General features: G+C 45.7%; 1 protein-coding gene across 5 annotated transcripts in view; it reads right to left on the bottom strand.

Moving 5' to 3' along the window:
* The window catches only part of BRCA2 (BRCA2 DNA repair associated), a 740,135-nt gene that overhangs the window by 680,715 nt on the left and 38,534 nt on the right, over nt 1–20,886 (bottom strand). For 4 of the 5 annotated variants that reach the window (XM_085621674.1, XM_085621677.1, XM_085621676.1 and 1 more), the window contains exon 2: nt 5,412–5,525. The gene's annotated coding sequence lies outside the window, so the exon portion shown is untranslated. Of the gene's footprint in view, nt 1–5,411; nt 5,526–20,886 lie in introns of those variants that run through there. The other variant, XM_085621675.1, reaches the window with a different exon arrangement.

Raw genomic sequence — 20,886 nt, 5'->3', positions numbered from 1 at the left:
GTTGGGTTTGCGTAGGGGTGCAAGCTTGTCTGTGCAGTTGGAGATTCATTTGTGTAGTTCCTTAGCTGTGAGATTGGAGTCGGTCGCGGTGGTGGGGGTGTCGTGGTTGAGGGTGGAGTTGAGCTCCTCCTCAGTGACTTTGCTCCAGTTCCTTCGTGGAGGGCACGGTGCAGGTTTGGGCGGCTTGGGTCTGTCGACGTGGAAGTGTACGCAGTGGTGCTCCGTCCATGTGGGTTGCGTGGTGGCTGAAGTGGATGTTGTTTCCTACCGTGAAGATGGGGTCGAGGGTGTGTCCTGCCTCGTGGGAAGGCGTGGTGACAAGCTGTTTCAGTCCCATGTTGGCGAGGTTGTCCAGGAGGGTGGTGGAGTTGAGACCGCCCTACTCACCGCCACAGATGACATCCACACCCACCTCGACCAAGCACACACCGCGGCCCTCATCCTACTCAACCTCTAAACAGCGTTCGACACAGTCTCCCACCGCACACTCACCACTAGACTCCATGACGCCGGCATACAAGGAACCGCCCTCGACTGGATCCACTCGTTCCTCACCGGCAGAACCCAAAGAATCAGGCTGCCACCCTTCCTTTCCAAACCCACAGAAATCAACTGCGGAGTACCCCAAGGATCATCGCTCAGCCCCATGCTCTTCTATATCTACATGGCCCCCCTCGCCGCCATAGTCAGACAGCGGGGCCTCAGCATAGTAACCTACGCTGACAACACCCAGCCCATCCTCTCCCTCAGAAAGGACCCCACAACCACTAGACTCAACTTCCAGGAAGGCATGAAGGACTTTGCATGCTGGATGAGCAACAGCTGCCTGTAGCTCAGCTCGAAGAAGACAGAGGTCTTCGGACCCTCCCCCTCTGCATGGGACAATACCTGATGGCCCAGCGCCCTCGGCAGCCCTCTGACCCCCACAGACCATGCACGTAACCTCGACATCGTACTCAACTCCTCCCTCTCCATAAACAGACAGGTTAACACCGTCCCCGCCAGCTGCTTCAACACCCTCCACATCATTCGAAAGACCTTCAAATGGATCCCCCCACCCCCGAGTCAAGAAAGATCATCACCCACGCACTCATAACATCAAACTGAACTACAGAAACACCCTCTATGCCGGGATCAACAAGTCTCTGCTCCGCAAGCTCCAGACATGCAGAACACCACAGCCAGACTCATCCTCGGCATCCCTCGACACGAACACATCACCCAACACCTATGGATCCTCCACTGGCTCCCCATTGAGAAGAGAATTACTTTCAAGATATTCAACCACACCTACAAATGCCTACACAACTCCGGAGCTCAATACCTCAATGAGAGCATCTCCTTCCATGTACCCAAGAGAAACCTCTGATCCACCAACCTCGCCCTCGCCGAAACCCTGCGCATCCGCAGAGCCAGAACAGGTGGAAGAACCTTCTCCTACATCGCGGCCAAGACCTGGAAAGAGCACCTGATCGACATCAGACAGGCCCCCTCCCTTATCTTCAGTAGGACACTCAAGACCTGGCTCTTCAACTGAACGTAGCTGCTTAACCCCCACCCCAGTGCCTTGAGACCCTCATGGGTGAGTACAGCGCTTACAATTCCCCTGATTGAAAATAGACAACTGTTGCGGTAAGATTCTGCTGAAGCGAACGAGGTCATAGAAGTCCCCAAAAAGGTTTTACTCCAAACTATTCAGAATTTCCAGAGCAGTTTCTCTAGGTCCAATCTAAGGCTCCTAGGACCTCAAGGAGATCACTCGGGTCTGGACTCAATCCAGCAGAGGCCACCAGTAGGGTCCAGTTCAGTTTCATCTGCTACTGGCCAGCCAAGCATGTCAGGAAAATGGCCTCTTCTAGCTTGTCGTGTCCCTTTAGCCACTAAAAAGGTCAGTCAACTGACCTTTGTAGTCCATTTCTTAGTCATGGGTGCACATGGGAGCAGGCCAGCCATGCAGGTCTTCACACAGTTCTCATACACCAAGTATGAGAACTGTGAACTTCTGTTCTTTCACAGGTCCAGAAATTGTTCGGATGAGCTGAGGCTGATGTATCAACTTTGTAGGTTTCATTAGCCAGTGGGTGGAGATGACGCCGGGACTATTTTTAACCCAGGTGTCTCCAACCAGTCGATCATGAGCTACCAGTAGCCCACAGACACCTTCGGAATAGCTTACAGCCTTGACTTAATTTTTAAATAAGCACAGTCACATTTTCTTTTTAAAGTTAAGGGAAGACTGTCTTTATTTGATAATATTATCTTCAGGCTGCAGATAACAGGGCCTGATACTGAGCAGTGCTGGAGTCAGATTTATTTAATTTTAAATTTAAGGGAAGACTGTGCTTTTTAATATTATTATCTTCAGATAGCACAACCCGATACTGAGCAGGGCTGGAGTCAGATTTATGACCAGGGCACAGAGGTGAAGAACTTAAGCACTGAGGTATTTAAATCTTAAATAAAAGTAATTGACAACTCAATATTGGGGCATGAGAAAAAATTAGGTTTCTGAATGCTTTTAAATGGGAGAAAATTGAAATGAAGAGTTAATTTGATGATTAAGTTAAATCTTCATTTTAATTTGATCCCATTTCAAACTGTTGACTTTCCAAACATTAGGCATCTTCCTCCTAGTGGCCAGTAGACACCATACCATTTTTATAACTGAAAGATACTGTCATTTTTTCAAATGGGAGAAATTTAAAGAGAATACAACTATTTCTACGAAACATTGAGTCAATGTTTTTCTCAACTTTCAATTAAGCCAATTACATCTTAACATTTTATGTAGCAAGTTTCTTGACTTTAAATTCTTCCTATTTAAATAAATGGTTGTATTTTTCTGACAGTGTCTACAGACCACTGTGAGCAAAATGCCTGCTGTTTGTAAATGTGACACTTTGAAATGGGCAAAAGGTTTGCCCTGTATCTCAGGTACATACGACACAGGCTTTCATGACCCATACACATATATACCATTCATATGCACATATGTTCATGCATCCACAAAGACCACACTCTCACGAACACACATGGCAGTCCTGTCTTAGTGCCCTTAGAGAAAGTATTTTGTTCACACCATAGTCTCTGGCTCTATGGACATTTGGATTAAATTCAATGAATGGGCGTGGGGGTGTCCGTCAACATTGCGCAAATGGTTTGGCCTTCATGAGCTCACAATGATTTTCACTGATCAGAAGTAGCTCTCACTACAGAAAAGGTTGGAGATCCCTGCTCTAACCAATGTTTGCAGCACATCCTGTTTGCCTTTCTACAAACTATCCCACTGTACACCAATCTGAGCCAAATACAAGATGACAGAATCTTTCTATTTCTGAAGGAAGCTTGTGTGCCAGCCAGAGGTGCATTTAGGGAAATCAATAGTCCCCTATCCTCCTCAGCTTCACAAACCTAGTTCTTGGGTCAGTTCCCTCTCCAGCTAGCCTGGTGGCAAATTGGCTACAGAGAGCCTACGGAACAAAAGGTTTCTCTACCCAAAGTCTACCTTGACTTTTAACTACAGACGGGCAGGCCTCATCAAGCTTATGAAGTCCTAGACAATTCTCAGCTGTCCTTCCTGAGTTGATATCTGTTACATGCTTCACACCCAGGTCTTCTTTGGAAAAGCCAAAACATTGTTTCTGATCTGGGGCAGTTTTCACACCTTATTAAGGGGGCGTACTGGCAGGATCATCCGCCAGCAGACCAATGTTAATCAGCCTGAGGCAGGTAAAGTATAACTTATTTAAAGTGCTTTTTCCTTAATATTTATAAAAAATTCTAACTGTACAAATGAGTTAGATTTTTAAAATACATAGTAGTTTAATCAACTCTGTAGCTTATCCCAATCCAAAGATAGCAGTCTTGTGATTCTATTGAGAACTTTAATTTTTCTTCATAGGACATAGCCCTTCACAGTGAGAACAGCTTTGGGGGGCTGGTCACTGTAAGTTCATGCTGACAATACATTCTTGAATGTACCACTTTCAAATACTATGTGCTATACCTTATGGGCTACAAGGCCTACTTATGGGTGACTGATTTAAAATTTAAAGGTAAGGTTGTTTCCTAGGGGTCAGTCTACACAAGCATGCCTAAATCCATGCTTCCTTTGTCAGCCTAGTGGAAGGCACAAAATGTGCTGCCGTCCACAGCAGACTTTACTTTTCCATACTATTTGTGTATTTTTACACCATATAGTATGGCCTTGGAGTGAAGCTAAAAATGCCAATAAGGAGATAGCCAATTTTCAATTTTTTAATGGTCAGAGCACATACACTATAACTGGACAGTAGTGCCCACATGTGCAGAGTTCAAAATCAAGCAGCATCAGTCCAGAGAAAATGGGGGAAACCACTGAAAATAGGGTCTCTCTCACACTTACTACTAAATCATTAACTTTACACAGTGCCCCCCTTATAATTTACCCCTTACCATTAGCTCCTTACAACTACCCTTTACCCTTATTCTTTATTCCCTTACCCATAACCCTTGATCCCATACCCTTGGCCTCGCACTCACTCTTACCCCTTACCCTCACGTTCTCACCCTTTTATCATTTACCTCTTACTTTTAACCCCTCACAGTAGCCCCTTAACAAATACAATTTCACTTACCCTCTTGCCTATACCTTTAAACCCTTACACCATTGTCAGTTTACTTGTAACCCCTACCCCATTACACTTAACCCTTACATTTAATTCCTTACACAGAACTCTTACCCATAAACATTACCCCTATCACTTTACTTTTAACTCCTCTGCATTATGTTTAACCCCTTATGCCTACCCCTTACACCCTTACCTTCTTATTGCCTTAGCATTTACCGCTTAGCTTTAAATTCTTACACTGTTACTCTGGAATCTTTGCCCTTAACCCTTACCCATTAAACATAATCCCTTGCCCAGCCATTACACTTAACCCTAAAGCTTAACTTTAGCCATAAGCCCTTACCCGTAGTCCCAATTAACCCCATACCTTTAACTCCTTGCCACTAATCTCTCAACCTTATTTACCTCTTACGCACTTCCTTCTTGACCCCTACGTCTGGCATAGAAAACATTCTCCATACAAAATTATTTATATATTTATAGAACTTGTGATGCAATAGTAAACAATAAAATAGTCTACAGTGAAACTGAAGTCCACGAGGAAATGCACATGAAGAATGAAATAACAATGAAATGAATGCAAAAAAAGTATGCCCGCCATTTATGCACATTCATTCAGCCTCCATGCTGCAATACATTTTTCAGTCTTGCTTAGCAGATCTCAGACAACCTGACACAAACCCAACTATTGCTGCTAAGTGCAAGAATAAATCCGTTTCAACTCCTGAAAACCTTACTGAATTACTAACTGAGGGCTCACATGAGCAAGATCAAAGTAAAACAGTATATGGTATCACTCACCAGGCTACAAAGAGTGTCTTCCAAATCTTCCACACTATTTCTGTGCGTTCTGTTCACCATTATCTTCACCTAGTTCAGCAGGGGATCACGTAAACTCTATAGGAAAGTACCGCTCTGTGAGAATACAAAGACTCAGTGTTACCACTTGTGTGGGTATTCATAAAATCGGGTGGTGATAAAGATTTACATGAAACATCACACTTGTTTTACACAACAAAACAATCACCTCTTAGAAAATTGCCTCTATTATTAAATAGACAACATTGTGTGAAAAGAAAGAAGCTTATCCCCAACAACGTTAAAAAGCAAGCTCAGGACGTAAGGGGATCTTGCATGCAATAAACAAATGCCTTCCTGCAAGTTCTAGAGGTTGTGGAATACAACCCAATATACAACGCTCAGAATGCAGAACTTCTGGCCCTAAAAGCACATCTTAAACTGAAAACTACTTAAAATCCCTTACAATCGCAACAGGTATCTAATAATTATTAGAAGTATCAATTTTAAAAGTTCCAATCCTGCCCTACCCCCACCAATCTTATTTATGTGGCGGTAATGAAAGCTACTGAATTATTGCATAACATACACATATCATGTGATAGTATATTTTTTTCAGTCTAGCGTTCAAGCTCAACCCTTAAATACATAGAAACTGCAATCTTTTCCGTTGCCTATAGCATTCAACCAATTATCAACATGAATGAAATGCTCCAACAAAATATTTTCACATCAATGTTTTATCCTGGTAAGTGTGGCACAATTTTGGGGGGTGGGATCAAGAGGGAACTGGGCAAAGTTGAATTGAGAAGCCCAAAAATGGTATGTGATAAGCAAACTCCCTTGAGGAATTTTGGGAAGTGGTGTCAGATAGACAACATGCTCGGAGTTGAGGTCAGAGAAAACTGGAAATTCTAAAGATTTTATGATCACTACAAAACCACAAGCCATGCAGTTTAATCTTATCTAACTTCCACCTCACCACCCCATGAAATTAGCCTCTCTGAGAGTGAAAAGTTAAATAGTTCATGTTCATAAGCAGTCCATTAAACTCTGCAGTATGGAGCGCAGACTCAGGAGGCTTTGTTGCAGCATGCACTGCCTTTGCCTGGTTGGCTAACCAGGAGCTGCCAAGCCAACCAGCAACTTCCTCCATTTCCATGCTGGAGGTCTTCTCGTTGAGTGCAATTCTAATCTGCCAATGCTAAGCTGTACACAGTAAAGTACTCTATCAACAACATTATCAAGCGTTGATAGAGAACCAAACTGTCCTTCCCCTACGGGTTTACTTAATGTAGGAGGGCAGCACACCAAGAATGTGCGTTTTGGGAGGGTGGAAGGAGAGTAGGGATAACAGGTGCATTGGTACTTCGTAAGTGATGGCGAAGGATTACATATTCACAATGAAAACATTTGGTAAACAGTGATGCAACATGTAATGTTGTGCACGGCCATGAGCAATGAATGGTGGGGGGCGGCATTTGAAGTTGCATTGCTCTAAACTAAAAACACGTTATGTTTGTGTGTCATACATACCAGAACAGACGCCAACAACGTCGTAGACCCAACACATGGCACACACCTAATTTTGGCAACCAACCACCCCCTTTATTTCAACCATTCAACCATAACTTTCAAGGATGGATGAACCCCTACTATCCAGGCCCACTCCCGATGGGACCACCAATGGGATCAAATTTCATGCAAAGGCCCCCTTTTTTAGGGAGAGGCCAGAACACCCAAAGGACCAGAAGAAAAGGAGTAACCTGGACAGATCAAGAACGACAGGTCCACACCAGGAGCATGACCGGGGCCAAACCAGGACCGAGCACGACAAACTTATAGTCAATCTGACAGAAATTGCCCAAACACTGGAGCAAGAGAAAGTTCTAAATAAAGGATTAGGCTATCTCCCCACTCCACCTTTAGACACTTTTAAATTACAGTGTGAAATGTCGGAATTCTGCAGAACACTAAAACTAAAAGCCTTCTTCAACGATAAGGAAGATTACGTGACAGGAGACACCAAACTTTAACAAAAATCCACTTTCTGCCCTCTCAACTACCAAGTTCCCATTGAAATACTATTGTTTGAACAGGCAGTAATGCAGGAAGTTGAAGATTTAAAAGATCACACCATAAAGCCATTCATGAATATCTCAAGATTGGAACAACAAGCACTTGACGAACTATGAAAAAACAAGGACCTAATAATCAAGCCAGCAGATAAAGGGGGAGGCATAGTCCTACTAACAAAAGAGGGATACAACCAACAATGCCTGGACCTACTAACGGATGAAAAGTTCTACAAGATAATTCACACAGACCCCACAGAAAGGTTACACAGAACTATCGAAGTAATGATCAGTGAGGCAGAACTCCATGACTGGATATCAAGAAACGAGGCAACATTCCTTAGGATTAAAACACCCAGAGTACCTTATTTCTACTCACTACCAAAGACTCACAAAGAACGTCGACCACCACCAGGACGCCCGATCGTCTCAGGTATAGATTCCATACTGGAACCATTTTCACAGTTTGCAGACCAATACCTGAGACCGCTAGTACAGACAACACCAACATATCTAAAAAATACCAGAGATCTACTGAACCATCTCAAGGAACAGACCTACTCAGAGGAGACGATGCTCCTTGTGAGTTTTGATGTCGAGAGCTTGTATACAAGCTTACCACAACAAGAAACTCTGCCAACCCTAGAAACTATACTGTTCAACGAACAATGGGATTTTAAAACTCCCAGACACTTCGTCCTAGAGTGCTGCAAACTAGCACTCACTGAGAACTACTTTGAGTATAACAACACTCTATACCTACAATACCACGGTACATCAATGGGCAGCACATTTGCTCCAAGTGTGGCAGGGCTGTACGTGAGCAACTTTGAGACTACCTTTATACACAATGTGACCAACCCCTTCCTGCCAAAAATACGCTTCTGGAAGTGTTACATTGACGATATAATTGTGATCTGGGAAGGCAACAAAGAGAATCTACAAGACTTCCAAAGTTGGATCAACACAGCGACTATCCAGAAAGAACTATTAACAAATGCCAGAAAAGGGCTAGGAATCAACCGAGGGAGAGCCTTTTAGAAATCACATACAAAGAACCAGCACAGGATATAACAACCTGTGTCAGCACATATGGTATAGCCTCAAACAATGTAAAAAAGATCATTAACAAAAATTGGCGGATCCTGACATCAGGAGCACTAGACTGGCCTAAACCAAGATTTGCCAATAAAAGAACTAAGAATCTTAAAGACATACTAGTCCATACAAGACCGCCAACGACAACCAAGAATGAAGTAACAACCACCCTGTGGAACACGATCAGTGGACACTACCCCTGCGGGTCTTGCTCAGTCTGTTCCCTCACTACGCCTACCAAAACTATCCAACTCCTACCGGGATTCAAGTGGACAATAAAGCATCACACCAATTGCAACTCTACACATGTGATCTATATGATCCCTTGCCCATGCTCCCTACGATACATAGGAATGACTTGTCGAAAAGCCAAACAAAGAATATTTGAACATAGAAGCAATGTGAAATGCAAGAGGGCGACCACCAAAATGAGTAACCATTATATCGAGTTGAAACATACCACAGAGGATCTGAAATGGGTGATATTAGAAACCCTACAGATCAAAAATCAGAATGCAGAACGCATACTCTTTGAAAAAGAGCAAAAGATGGGTGCATCGCCTCAAAACTAACATTTGTGGGTTAAATGACAATATTCCATGGTTGAGTCTAGGCTATAAATAACAACATCAAAAATAATACAGGACATTTCCCAGAATTCTGTATACCACAAAAAATGCATGGACATTAGAATATATACATTAAACGGCCTTAAGAACCAAACAATTAAAAAACTCCTATCTGAAACAACCACGGATCAAAGAGGAACCAAAACACACACACACCCTTTTTTTCCTTCTCTTCCTTTTTTTCCCCCCGTTTTTCTTCTTTTTTCTTTCTCAAATTAATTTTTACTCAATGTTAAACTCAAATACGAATCAATACCTTTCAATTGAATAAAACCTTATCAAGTATTTGGATCGCCCATTCTTTCTTCCCCACTTTGGCATAAATACAAATTATATAGTCCTTTTTCCATGACTATGCAATCGCAGTGCTCAATACCGGCAAACCTACAAGCCCGCCCCATCCAGGGCAGCGTAGGCAGAGTGAGCACAAGTTGCTCAGAACGACGACCGCAGGTATCTTAGCAGGAGAAGACAGGAACCTGTGAGGCGATACAAGAGACACGTATCGTATATTTTCACTTGTTTCTAAATTACCGCATTTCTTCCCTCAGCAGGTCTGTTATGCTCATCAGCTATCCTGTTGGAGCCCTCCATCACGGGCCTAAAGGTATGCCGTGATATGCCTATAATCTATCCACCGTTTATTCTTTGATAATTTTTTAACGCACCTGCAACGATATACGCTACACTATAATTTTAGCGTGCCAAGTCCTGTATTAATCTTTCTCCAGGTTTGAATCCGCGTAAATCGGAAACCTTTATATCACAGATGCGTCCCAGTTATTGCGCACATCCCGCAATTTCCATCACGCTGCTCACCCGGCAAACTCAGCCCCACGGCTGCCTCCTGCTAATTGCGCACCCCGCCAGCCCTGGGGCCGACCTTGAAAATACACTAACCTGTTAAACCCCTTCTTCAGTTGCCGCTTTATTTGTTATGTGTTCAGGTTTCTTTCTCCCCTCTTTTTTGAACAATAACGCATCCACCCCTCAAATACGATGCAAGTATGGATTTGTAATTAACAGGCGATATCACCACATGCCCTAAAGCGTTTAAAAAAAAACCTTTTTAGAAACTAACGTAGATTTTGCTGTACAAATAACCCTTATCAACAACATAACTACCTATGCCACATCACTATGTGTTGTTTAGACATTTCCAACTAATATCAGCCCATGTTAGCTAGTCAGTCCCCTCTCCCATGATAAAGAATTGCCATTTTTTAGTTACTTGTTCTTCTTTCTTCTCACAGTGCTTTACAAATACACCTTTGTATTCCCAAAGACAGCACGCATTATTATTAGAAAATCAACAGTTAAAAAATGAATGCCTGTTCATGATTTTCTTGTCCCCCCCTACCTTTCCCCCTCCTTTCAATTTAAACAGGTACCATATGACCTTCCCATGAAGAGTGAACTACAAATTGTTTACTTAGGCAGCTATATCAAATGATATAGCCAACATCACATTTCTGTGGTCCTGAAGAAAGCCCCCACTGACCCACAAGGGCGACTGCAAGGGCTGAAACATGTCGACCTATTTTGGACACTAAGAGTGCGTTAGACTGCTAATCCGTCTTCTCACGCACCGCACTGTTTTTACTCACCTCTATTCCAGACCAATAAAACTGTCTAGGACATACGAGGTCTTTTAATCCACTTCACCAGAGCACCGAAAACTCACTTGTTTCTGATCACTACTGCAATAACCAGTGGTTTATCCTCCGGATGGAGGTAAGCATACAAAAATAAGCCCTATAATGATGCGGTCACGTTTTTAAACTTGGCGGAGAACCAAGATATACCGCCTTTGACCTATACAGGTGAATGAGGGTTTTTGATTAAAACATATTGTGGACCCTGGTTGCTCAGGTCAAGTGATCCATTCCCTATTTGATATTAAGTGTCATACATACATACAGATTCTTACCAACTATGTTTTGGTAATCTGACCAAACTGCTTGCAGCATAACCTTCATGGCTGCTACTTTATGAGAGAATTTCAAATAATATACCCATCCACAAATCAGAGCTCGAAAAATCCACTCGCATTGTTGAGCAAGATTTATTCAGGACAAGCAATTTTCAGGGACTACTCGGCCTTTTTGGTGAGTTGAAAATCCACTAACTTCAGGGAAAACAAACTGACTTTTGTCCTTTGCCTCTGAATGCAGAGCAAATGGGACAAGATAAGACTTAAAGGCATCTTTATTGCTCACAAAGTGAAAGAGCAAAAAAAAATGCCATTCAATCTGGTTATCTTGTTGCATTTACTGACTTTCAGAGACAGAGTTCAAAAGTCAGCTTATCTTATTACATTTATTTTTCTTTCTGCGACTTAAGTTAGAGGATTTTGTAAAGTGAACTGTGTGACAATTGAACTGTGCAAAGCATGTTTAAAGAAAGGCTGTAAGATATCGGGCTATTTTCTAACACAACACTGAAATAGCTAAGTGAAATGTTCAAATATTTTTCTCCAGTTATGAAGACCCATTTTTGTAATTCTGCTGTAAAACAATTTATAGGATCAAAACAAATTACAACACTTTACTTGGTGATGTGCAAATGTTAAATATTCTTGCTGAAACCCAACTTCCAAAAATTGTTTATGAGCTATTATCAGTAAAACTACATTAGTGGGAAGGTATTGTGACCATTGCAATGGAAAATATGCTATCTGCAAATGACAATGCACTACACCACATCATGCTTTGGTAATATATTTATGAAAAGTGACTTTTTAAACATGAACTGGGAATTATTACTGCTCCTGCCCAGATGACAATGCTATTAGTGAACTAAGAAGCAAGTCAGTAATCATGTGTACCCTATATATAGGCTTGATTCTTGGTATACATGGAGCAAACATTTAGTCTAGTAAATAAAGAGTTTTTGTACAGCAGAAATAGTGAACTTGCATATTTGAGGGTGCTCTCTCATTTGATAATAAAGAAAAAGGCGGCTCCATAAGACAAAATCACAGGTTGGCAAGGTGGCCGCTGAGCAGGAGCTCTGATAAAGAAGCTCCCAGGGTTGGGATCCTGTATCTACAAATATCCCTGTTTTACCCCACCATCCACATCCTTGCATTACATCTCTGCAACAAGTATAGCTCCTGGAACATTCTGAACGACTCTACCTACATGCCCGACTCGAAGTTTCTGAAGTTATCGCTACAGTTATAGTGAAAGGACTACAACTGCTAGAACCTGGACGTTAAACTACTTCATCAACTTTGTGATCCCATTACATCAACTTACCTGCCTCAAAACGAATGATCTCCCTCTTCCTGCGACTGCTTGCTTGTCTGGCTGAGGGGCTCTCCTCCTTCCAGCGCCGCCGCCTAGGGACCTGAGATGATCGCGACCCTTCTCGTTCTGCCTGGTTGGGTTCGGAGCGTCTCCATCCATCCAAGGTGCTCCGAGTGACTGGCAACGACTGTGGAATCTGGTGCAGGTGATCGCCACCCTCCAACGTCGCCGCCTGGGGTCCCAAAGCGATCGTGACCCGCCTCGATCTGCCTGGTTGGGTCTGGAGCGCCTCCATTGAGTCCGAGCAGCTCCGTGGCCGGGTAATGTCTGGTGGGGACTTGGAAACTTTCCAGGCATCACATCTCTTCCCGGGTGGCCTGGCCACAGGTCACCGAGTGGGACTCACACCCTGGGAGAGACCGGTGGGAACTGGGAGAGACCGGGAGCGACTGGGGAGTCCTCCGGGCATCTCATCCCGTCCCGGTTGGTCTGCCTGCGGGACTCCGAGTGGGACGTGCGCCTTGGACACCTTCGAACCGATCGGCGGATGGTGTGGTGTCTGGGTGAGGACACACGGAGGCGTCTTGCGGGCAGGATGCCCTCATGCTCCTGGCTGGCTCCCTCCAGCTGCCCGCCCTGATTGACCAACGGACCCCCGCCCCCTCCCCCGTTCCGCATCACACGGAGAGGAGAGGATTGTGTCCAGTGACTTTGGGTGGTGGATCACACACTTGGCTGACTTCCGCCGGCTGCCCACATTGATTGACGGGCAGTCATTCCGACCGCCCCGCCTCCCCAATCTGTAACACACGTGGGGGAGAGGTCGGGAACAATCAGTTCTGGTTTGGTGGGGGTCTTCCGGAGGGCTCCTCGGATAAGGGTTCGCCATCGGGGTATAAGAAAATAACCGGAGCACCTGACCTCAAAATGGCGGCCTCCTTAGACATTGCCAGGCATCCAGGGAACTAGGCCGTATATCGTAGGACCTGCTGCAACGATCTAGGACAGGAAATGCGGGGTCGCCCTGAGAAGTAAGGTGGCAAGATTAGGGGGTAACTCACTCCACAGAGAGGCCTGGAGAAGATCACCGGAGTGCCTGACCTCAAAATGGCAGCCAACTTAGACATGTTATGTTAAAAAAAATGTATAAAGCGCACGTTCACCAATGGTTTCTTGGCGCTACGCGGGGTCAATCGGTTGCTCGGACAGGAAAATGGGGATTTCAATTGTAGGCCTGAGCAAATAGCCAAGTTTTAAGAGACTTCCTAAACTGAGTATAGGAAGTGGACAGACGCAATTCGGGGGGACGAGAATTCCAGAATTGAGGTGCCAGAGACGAGAATCTTAGACCCCCGTGTTTTTTACATTTAAATGTACAAGGGGTCAGCAGATTCATGTTTGCAGAACGTAAAACGCGGGAGGGGACGTTGCGCCGTACTTTAGACGCGATGAAAGCAGGACCACGATCCGAAAGGGCTTTGTAGATTGTGCAGCCTAATTTAAAGAGACAGCGTTGGGTCACGGGAAGCCAATGTAAGTTTTTCAACATCGGTTTCACATGCTGAGATTTAGGTCGACCATAAACAAGCCTGGCGGCTTGGTTCTGCACCAGTTGAAGCCGACGAAATTGGTAGGCTGGTATGCTAGTGTACAGGGAGTTAGAGTAATCATTACGCAACATAACCAGAGCAAGTATAACTTGAATCCGGGCCTCGATGGTTAACCCCTTCGCTGCCAGGCCTTTTCCCCTCCTGTGCCACGCCCTTTTTTGGCTATTTGGGGTAGTGCGCGCGGAGGCCCCTGTAACTTTTTGACCACATAAGGTATCCACGCCAAATTTGCATCCTTTTCTTCCAACATCATGGGGATTCTAAAGGTACTCAGGGTTTGTGGATTCTCCTAGAGGGGTCACAGAAATGAGCCAAAATACAGCAACATTTTTGTTTTTTTCGGAAAAACGGGCTGCAAATGAAAGCATCTGGGTTTTTCCCTGCAAATGTTATCAAAAAAGGGTTTGTGGGGTTGAAATCACCATTTTCCCAGCTTTTCGGGGATACCAGACTTTTGTCAGAAACCCAACATTTTTTATGGAGTTTTGGCATTTTTCTGGGACATAGCCTGATTTTGCTATTTTTTGTGGTTTTGACCTCCTTCCAGTTAATGGCAGAAATGGGTACAAAAGCAATAATGGATCCCGGAAAGCTATACATTTTCGAGAAGACAAAATTCTGAATTCAGCAAGGAGTCATTTGTGTAGATCCATCAAGGTTTTTTTATAGAAACTAACAGTTAAATATAGGATAAATTGAAAATTAGTTGAAAAAAAAAAAAGCCTTTCGTGTCAACGGTTTCACCTGTAACTTCTTCTAATTATGACAGTTCTTTGAAAGCAATATACCATTACATCCGCTGGACATTACTGGTCGTGGGGATATATAGGACTTGTAGGTTCACCAAGAACCCGACGAACCCAGAGCCAAAAACTGAGCAGCAACTTGCAATGGTTTTTTATTATGTACCGGGTATATAGTAATTATTCTGTAAAAATGTGTACATGGAAAAAATTGGTATGAAAGACACCTATGTATTTCTGAAATGGGAACAAAATATAGAGTTTAGAAACAGTAGATATTGGCACATTTCCGAAATTGGGAATATTCATACTAGCATGAAAATTATCAGTCATTTTTTAGAATGACTTCTTTTTTACACAATATCTTTCATTTGGAAGGCAGAAATGCATCGAAAGTCAATAGATAATAACAGTTCCTTTACAAAACTGAATTACCCTAAGTCTCCCGATAAAAATGGTACCTCACTTGTGTGGGTAGGCATAGTGCCCGCGACAGGAAACGGCGCAAAACGCAACGTGGTCACAACTCAATATCGCAGTGAAAATGTACCCTTTTTTGGCAAAGTGCCTAGCTCTAGTTTTTGAACCCTAGCTCTGCGGGCACCTTGGGAAACCTAGCAAACCTATACATTTTTGAAAACTAGACACCCAGGGGAATCCAGGATGGGGTGACGTGACTGCCTCCCACCAGGGTCTGTTACCCAGAATCCCTTGCAAACCTAAAAAATTGTCAAAAAAACACATTTTCCCCACATTTCTGTGGTGGAAAGTTCCGGAATCTGCGTGGATCCACAAATTTCCACCCACCTTGCGTTCCCCAAAGTCTTACGAGAAAAACGGTACCTCACTTGTGTGGGTCGGCCTAGTGCCCGCGACAGGAAACGGCGCAAAACGCAACGTGGTTACAACTCAATATCGCAGTGAAAATTTACCCTTTTTTGGCAAAGTGCCTAGCTCTAGTTTTTGAACCCTAGCTCTACGGGCACCTCGGGAAACCTAGCAAACCTATACATTTCTGAAAACTAGACACCCAGAGGAATCCAGGATGGGGTGACTTGACTGCCTCCCACCAGGGTCTGTTAACCAGAATCCCTTGCAAACCTAAAAAATTGACAAAAAAAACACATCTTCCCCACATTTCTGTGGTGGAAAGTTACGAAATCTGCGTGGATCCACAAATTTCCTACCACCCAGCGTTCCCCCGGGTCTCCCGATAAAAACGGTGCCTCACTCGTGTGGGAGGTCCAAGTACCCGCGACAGGCAAGGCCCCAAAACGTATTGAGGCGACATGAAAATTGCCTACCTCAAAACGACCTGGTTTTGCAAGGGGGGGTCACCTGGGTTTTTGGCCCCGTGCTCGGCAGCCACCTAGGGGAACCTACCAAACCCACACATTTCTGAAAACTAGACACCCGGGGGATTCTAGGGAGGTATGGCTTGCGTGGATCCCCCAACGTTTCCTTACCCAGAATGCCCTGCAAACCTCAAATTTATCTGAAAAAAATCACCTTTTTCACACATTTTTGTGTGGGAAAGTTGTGGCATCACCGGGCTGACACAAATTTCCTACCACCCAGCGTTCCTCCGGGTCTCCCGATAAAAACGGTGCCTCACTCGTGTGGGAGGCCCAAGTACCCGCGACAGGCAAGGCCCCAAAACGTATTAAGGCGACATGAAAATTGCCTACCTCAAAACGACCTGGTTTTGCAAGGGGGGGGGGGGTCACCTGGATTTTTGGCCCGGTGCTCAGCGGCCACCTTGGGGAACCTACCAAACCCACACATTTCTGAAAACTAGACACCCGGGGGATTCCAGGGAGGTATGGCTTGCGTGGATCCCCCAACGTTTCCTTACCCAGAATGCCCTGCAAACCTCAAATTTAGCTGAAAACATCACCTTTTTCACACATTTTTGTGTGGGAAAGTAGAGGCATCACCGGGCCAAAAACCCAGGTGACCCCCCTTGCAAAACCAGGTCGTTTTGAGGTAGGCAATTTTCATGTCGCCTCACTACGTTTTGGGCCCTTGCCTGTCGCGGGTACTTGGGCCTCCCACAGGAGTGAGGCACCGTTTTTATCGGGAGACCCGGGGGAACGCTGGGTGGTAGGAAATTTGTGTCAGCCCGGTGATGCCTCAACTTTCCCACACAAAAATGTGTGAAAAAGGTGATGTTTTCAGCTAAATTTGAGGTTTGCAGGGCATTCTGGGTAAGGAAACGTTGGGGGATCCACGCAAGCCATACCTCCCTGGAATCCCCCGGGTGTCTAGTTTTCAGAAATGTGTGGGTTTGGTAGGTTTCCCTAGGTGGCCGCCAAGCCCGGGGCCAAAAACTCATAGGACCCCCTTTGCAAAACCAGGTTGTTTTGTGATAGGTAATTTTGATGTCTCCTCAATAGGTTTTGGGCCCTTGCCTGACGCGGGCACTATGCCTACCCACGCAAGTGAGGTACCATTTTTCTCTGAAGACTTTGGGGAACGCAGGGTGGGTGGAATTTTGTGGACCCACGCAGATTCCAGAACTTTCCGACAAAGAAATGTGTGGAAAATGTGTTATTTTGAACACATTTTTAGGTTTGCAATGGATTCTGGGTAACAGAACCTGGTGAGAGCCAGTGAAGTCACCCCATCCAGGATTCCCTTCGGTGTCTAGTTTTAAAGAATGTACAGTTTAGCTAGGTTTGCCTACGTGCCAACTGCGCTAGGGCCCAAAATCCACAGGTATGCACATTGCTAAAAAAACAAAATCGGAGCCCAGTGGGCTTTCTGCCGCCCTGGGGGGGAATCGGGGAAGGGGGTTTCATCCTGATATGCCCCTAAAGGGGCAGAAAGACTGTGGATATTTTTTGTGGGGGTGGGGGCATTGGTATGACCATTTTGGGCAGCCCCCACGCATAAAAAAGCCTGCATACTCGCTGGCGCCTACTGGGCTTTCTGCCCCCCCAGGGGGCAGATCAGGGGCCACTGCCACCATCTGCCCTCCCGGGGGGGCAGAAAGACTGGAATTTCTCTGGGGGTGGGGTGGGGTATTGTCATGCCCATTTTGGGGAGCCCCTACCCCTACACTAATAAAACAAAAAAATCCATGGTTTCTAGTGGGCATTCTGCGCACCCGGGGGGCCAGATTGGGGGCTACAGCTCCCATCTGCCTCCTGGAGGGCAGAAAGACTGACATTTTTGTGGGGGGGAGAGTGGGGGCATTGGCGTGCCCGTTTCGGGCAGCCCACACCCTAAAAACAATTGCGCAAAAAAAATCCCTGGTGTTTAGTGGGCTTTCTGACCCCCCGAAGGGGCAGATTAGGGGCCAATGCCCCATCTGCCCCCCGGGGGGGGGGGGGGGGGGCCAGAAAGACTGTAGTAATTGGGGGGAGTGGGGGCATGGGCCTGCCCGTTTTGGGCAGCCCCCACCCCTATTTGTTTTTTTTAACAACTCCCTGGTGTCTAGTGGGCTTTTTGCCCCCCGGGGGGGGGGGCAGATTGGGGGCCGATGCCCCATCTGCCCCCCAGGGGGGGCAGAAAGGCAGTAATGGTGGCGGGTGGGTGTGGGCATTGGCGTGCCCGTTGCGGGCAGCCCCCACCCTAAAAATAAAACTAAAAACTAATCCCTGGTGTTTAGTGGGCTTTCTGCCCCCCCCCCCGAAGGGGATGATTAGGGGCCAATGCCCCAATTGCCCCCCGGGGGGAAGAAAGACTGTAGTAATTGGGGGGGGGCATGGGCCTGCCCGTTTTGGGCAGCCCCCACCCCTATTTTTTTTTATACAAAACTTCCCTGGTGTCTAGTGGGCTTTTTACCCCCCCGGGGGGGCAGATTGGGGGCTAATGCCCCCATCTGCCCCCCAGGGGGGGCAAAAAGACTAAATTTCCCAAAAATAAACAGGGTGGAGCAAAGGCCCTTGCCCAAGGGGCCGCTCCCCCCTGCCTGGTGTCTAGTGGGTGGATCCCTGCTTGGGGATCGCCCTCCTGTGGCGATCCCCAAGCAGGGATCCACTGGGAGGGGTACCATTGGAAAGGGGAGATTCTCCCCTTTCCAACGATACCTCTCCTGTCTTTCTACGTGCTCAGGGGGCTGAGATAGCCCCCTGAGCACGTACAAAGTGAAACCTGAAATGAGCCTCTTGGCTCATTTCAGTTTCAGTTTCACTGTAATGACGTCGGCGCGACGTGCGCGCCGATCGTCATTACAGTGAAAGGTGGGGGGGCCTCGGGTGCTGGGGAAGCTCTTCCCCAGCTCCCGAGGCTATTTTCACAGAAAGGGAATCCCTCTGGTGCCCGCATTCCCTAGGGTTTGCCTCATGACGAGCTGGACTCGTCATGGGCACAGCGCGACTGTGACGAGTCCAGCTCGTCATGGGCATACAAGGGGTTAAATATCTGCTTATTTTGCGAATTCTCCGGAGGTGAAAGAAACACGCAGAGACCACAGCACTTATCTGTGCCTTCATCATGAGGTTGTTGCTAATCACAATTCCCAGACTTTTAACCGAGCTGACAGGAAATGGAGGGCACCCCAGTAAATATGGCCAAAGTTGGTGTTCCAGGGATTCACTGGGCCACCAGTGAGAATCAGATCGGTTTTATCGGGATTTAACTTAAGATGGTTAGCGTTCATCCAGTTGCTGATGAATATCATGGTAGACTGAAAGTTTTCTAAAGATGAAGGGGAAGAGTCAATGTTAAACACCTACTGGAGATCGTCAGCGTAGTTGAATATAACCACCTCTCTCTTTTGAAGGGCCAAAATTAAGGGAAAAATATACAAGTTAAAAAGGAGGGGAGAAAGCGAAGAACTCTGTGGAACCCCACACGTCAGTCTCCTTTTCTCAGCAAGAAAGCTAGCGAGACGGACTGCTTGAAAGCGGTCACTGAGGAAGGACGATATCCATTTCAGTGGAAGACCCCGGATCCCCGCGCTCTCGACCCGGTCGACCAGCAAATGGTACTCGACCTCATCGAAAGCAGCCGAGAGATCCAGGAGTACCAGAGCTTGCGTAGAGCTGCGGTCGGCCCCCTTCGTAATTCATCAAGGACTGCTAAAATGACAGATTCGGTAGAATGTTCGAGTCTAAAACCGGCTTGGTGTGGGTCTAGGTAGTGTGACTGCTCAACAAAAGTGCTGAGGCAGTTGGCCACGTGGGCTTCCAAGATTTTTCCCAAGAAGGGCTGCAGTGAGATAGGACGAAAGTTACTGGGGATAGAAGGATCAGAGCCTGTGTTTTTTTAAAATAGGTACAACTTCTGCACTCTTAAAAAGGTTGGGGACAATTCCCTTAGTAAGGGAATTATTGAGAAGCGACATAGGGGGCTCAAGACAATGGGGGAAAACTTCCCAAAGGAAATGAGGAGGGCAGCTGTCTGTGGGGGAACCAGGGTAAACCTTCTTGAGTAAAGAGACGAAAACCTCTTGGGTGATGAGAGGGCATTGATCCAGGTGGTAAGGATTAGTGTGTGAGCCTCGTAGATCTGATGGTGCCGAGGACTGAGGAATACTGGATTTGATGTTAGCAATTTTTTCAATAAAGTAAGTATTGAGGGAGTCACATAGAGATTGCGACGGAGTGGGCTTTGCTATAACACGATCAGGTTTGACAAGTTCATCTACTATCGTAAAAATTTCCTTGGCCTTATTAGTGGATTCCAGAATTTTAGAAGAAAAGTATTCAGATTTAGTCCTGAGAATGGCGCGTTTGTAATCTTTAAGTGCTGCCATAAAGATAATCTTTTTATGAGGACAGTAGGCCTGTCTCCACTTCCGTTCGGTTTGTCGCAAGGCTAATTTCATTGCCTTCCATTTATCAGAGAACCAACGCTGTGCGTCGCGGGGCCTCTTGTTTTTGTCTTCAAGGGAGCAAGACTGTCTCTGGCAGAGTCCAACCAAGCATTAATATTTTCTGCCTGGATGTGAGGGGATACAATCAAACCAGAAGGTTTAGATGCAGCTAGTAATGTGCCAAATTCTTTGGTATCAACCCGACTCCAATTCCTGGCCATGATAGTGACTGAGGACAAAACTTTGGGGAGAGGAAAACTCGGGATGGTGAAGGAAATAGAATGATGGTTCGACCATGAGCATGGGGA

This window comes from Triturus cristatus, chromosome 8 (assembly GCF_964204655.1).
Source record: "Triturus cristatus chromosome 8, aTriCri1.1, whole genome shotgun sequence".
NCBI classification, from domain to species: domain Eukaryota; kingdom Metazoa; phylum Chordata; class Amphibia; order Caudata; family Salamandridae; genus Triturus; species Triturus cristatus.
Note: the sequence above shows the minus strand (reverse complement) of the source record. Positions and strands in the feature narration are given on the sequence as shown.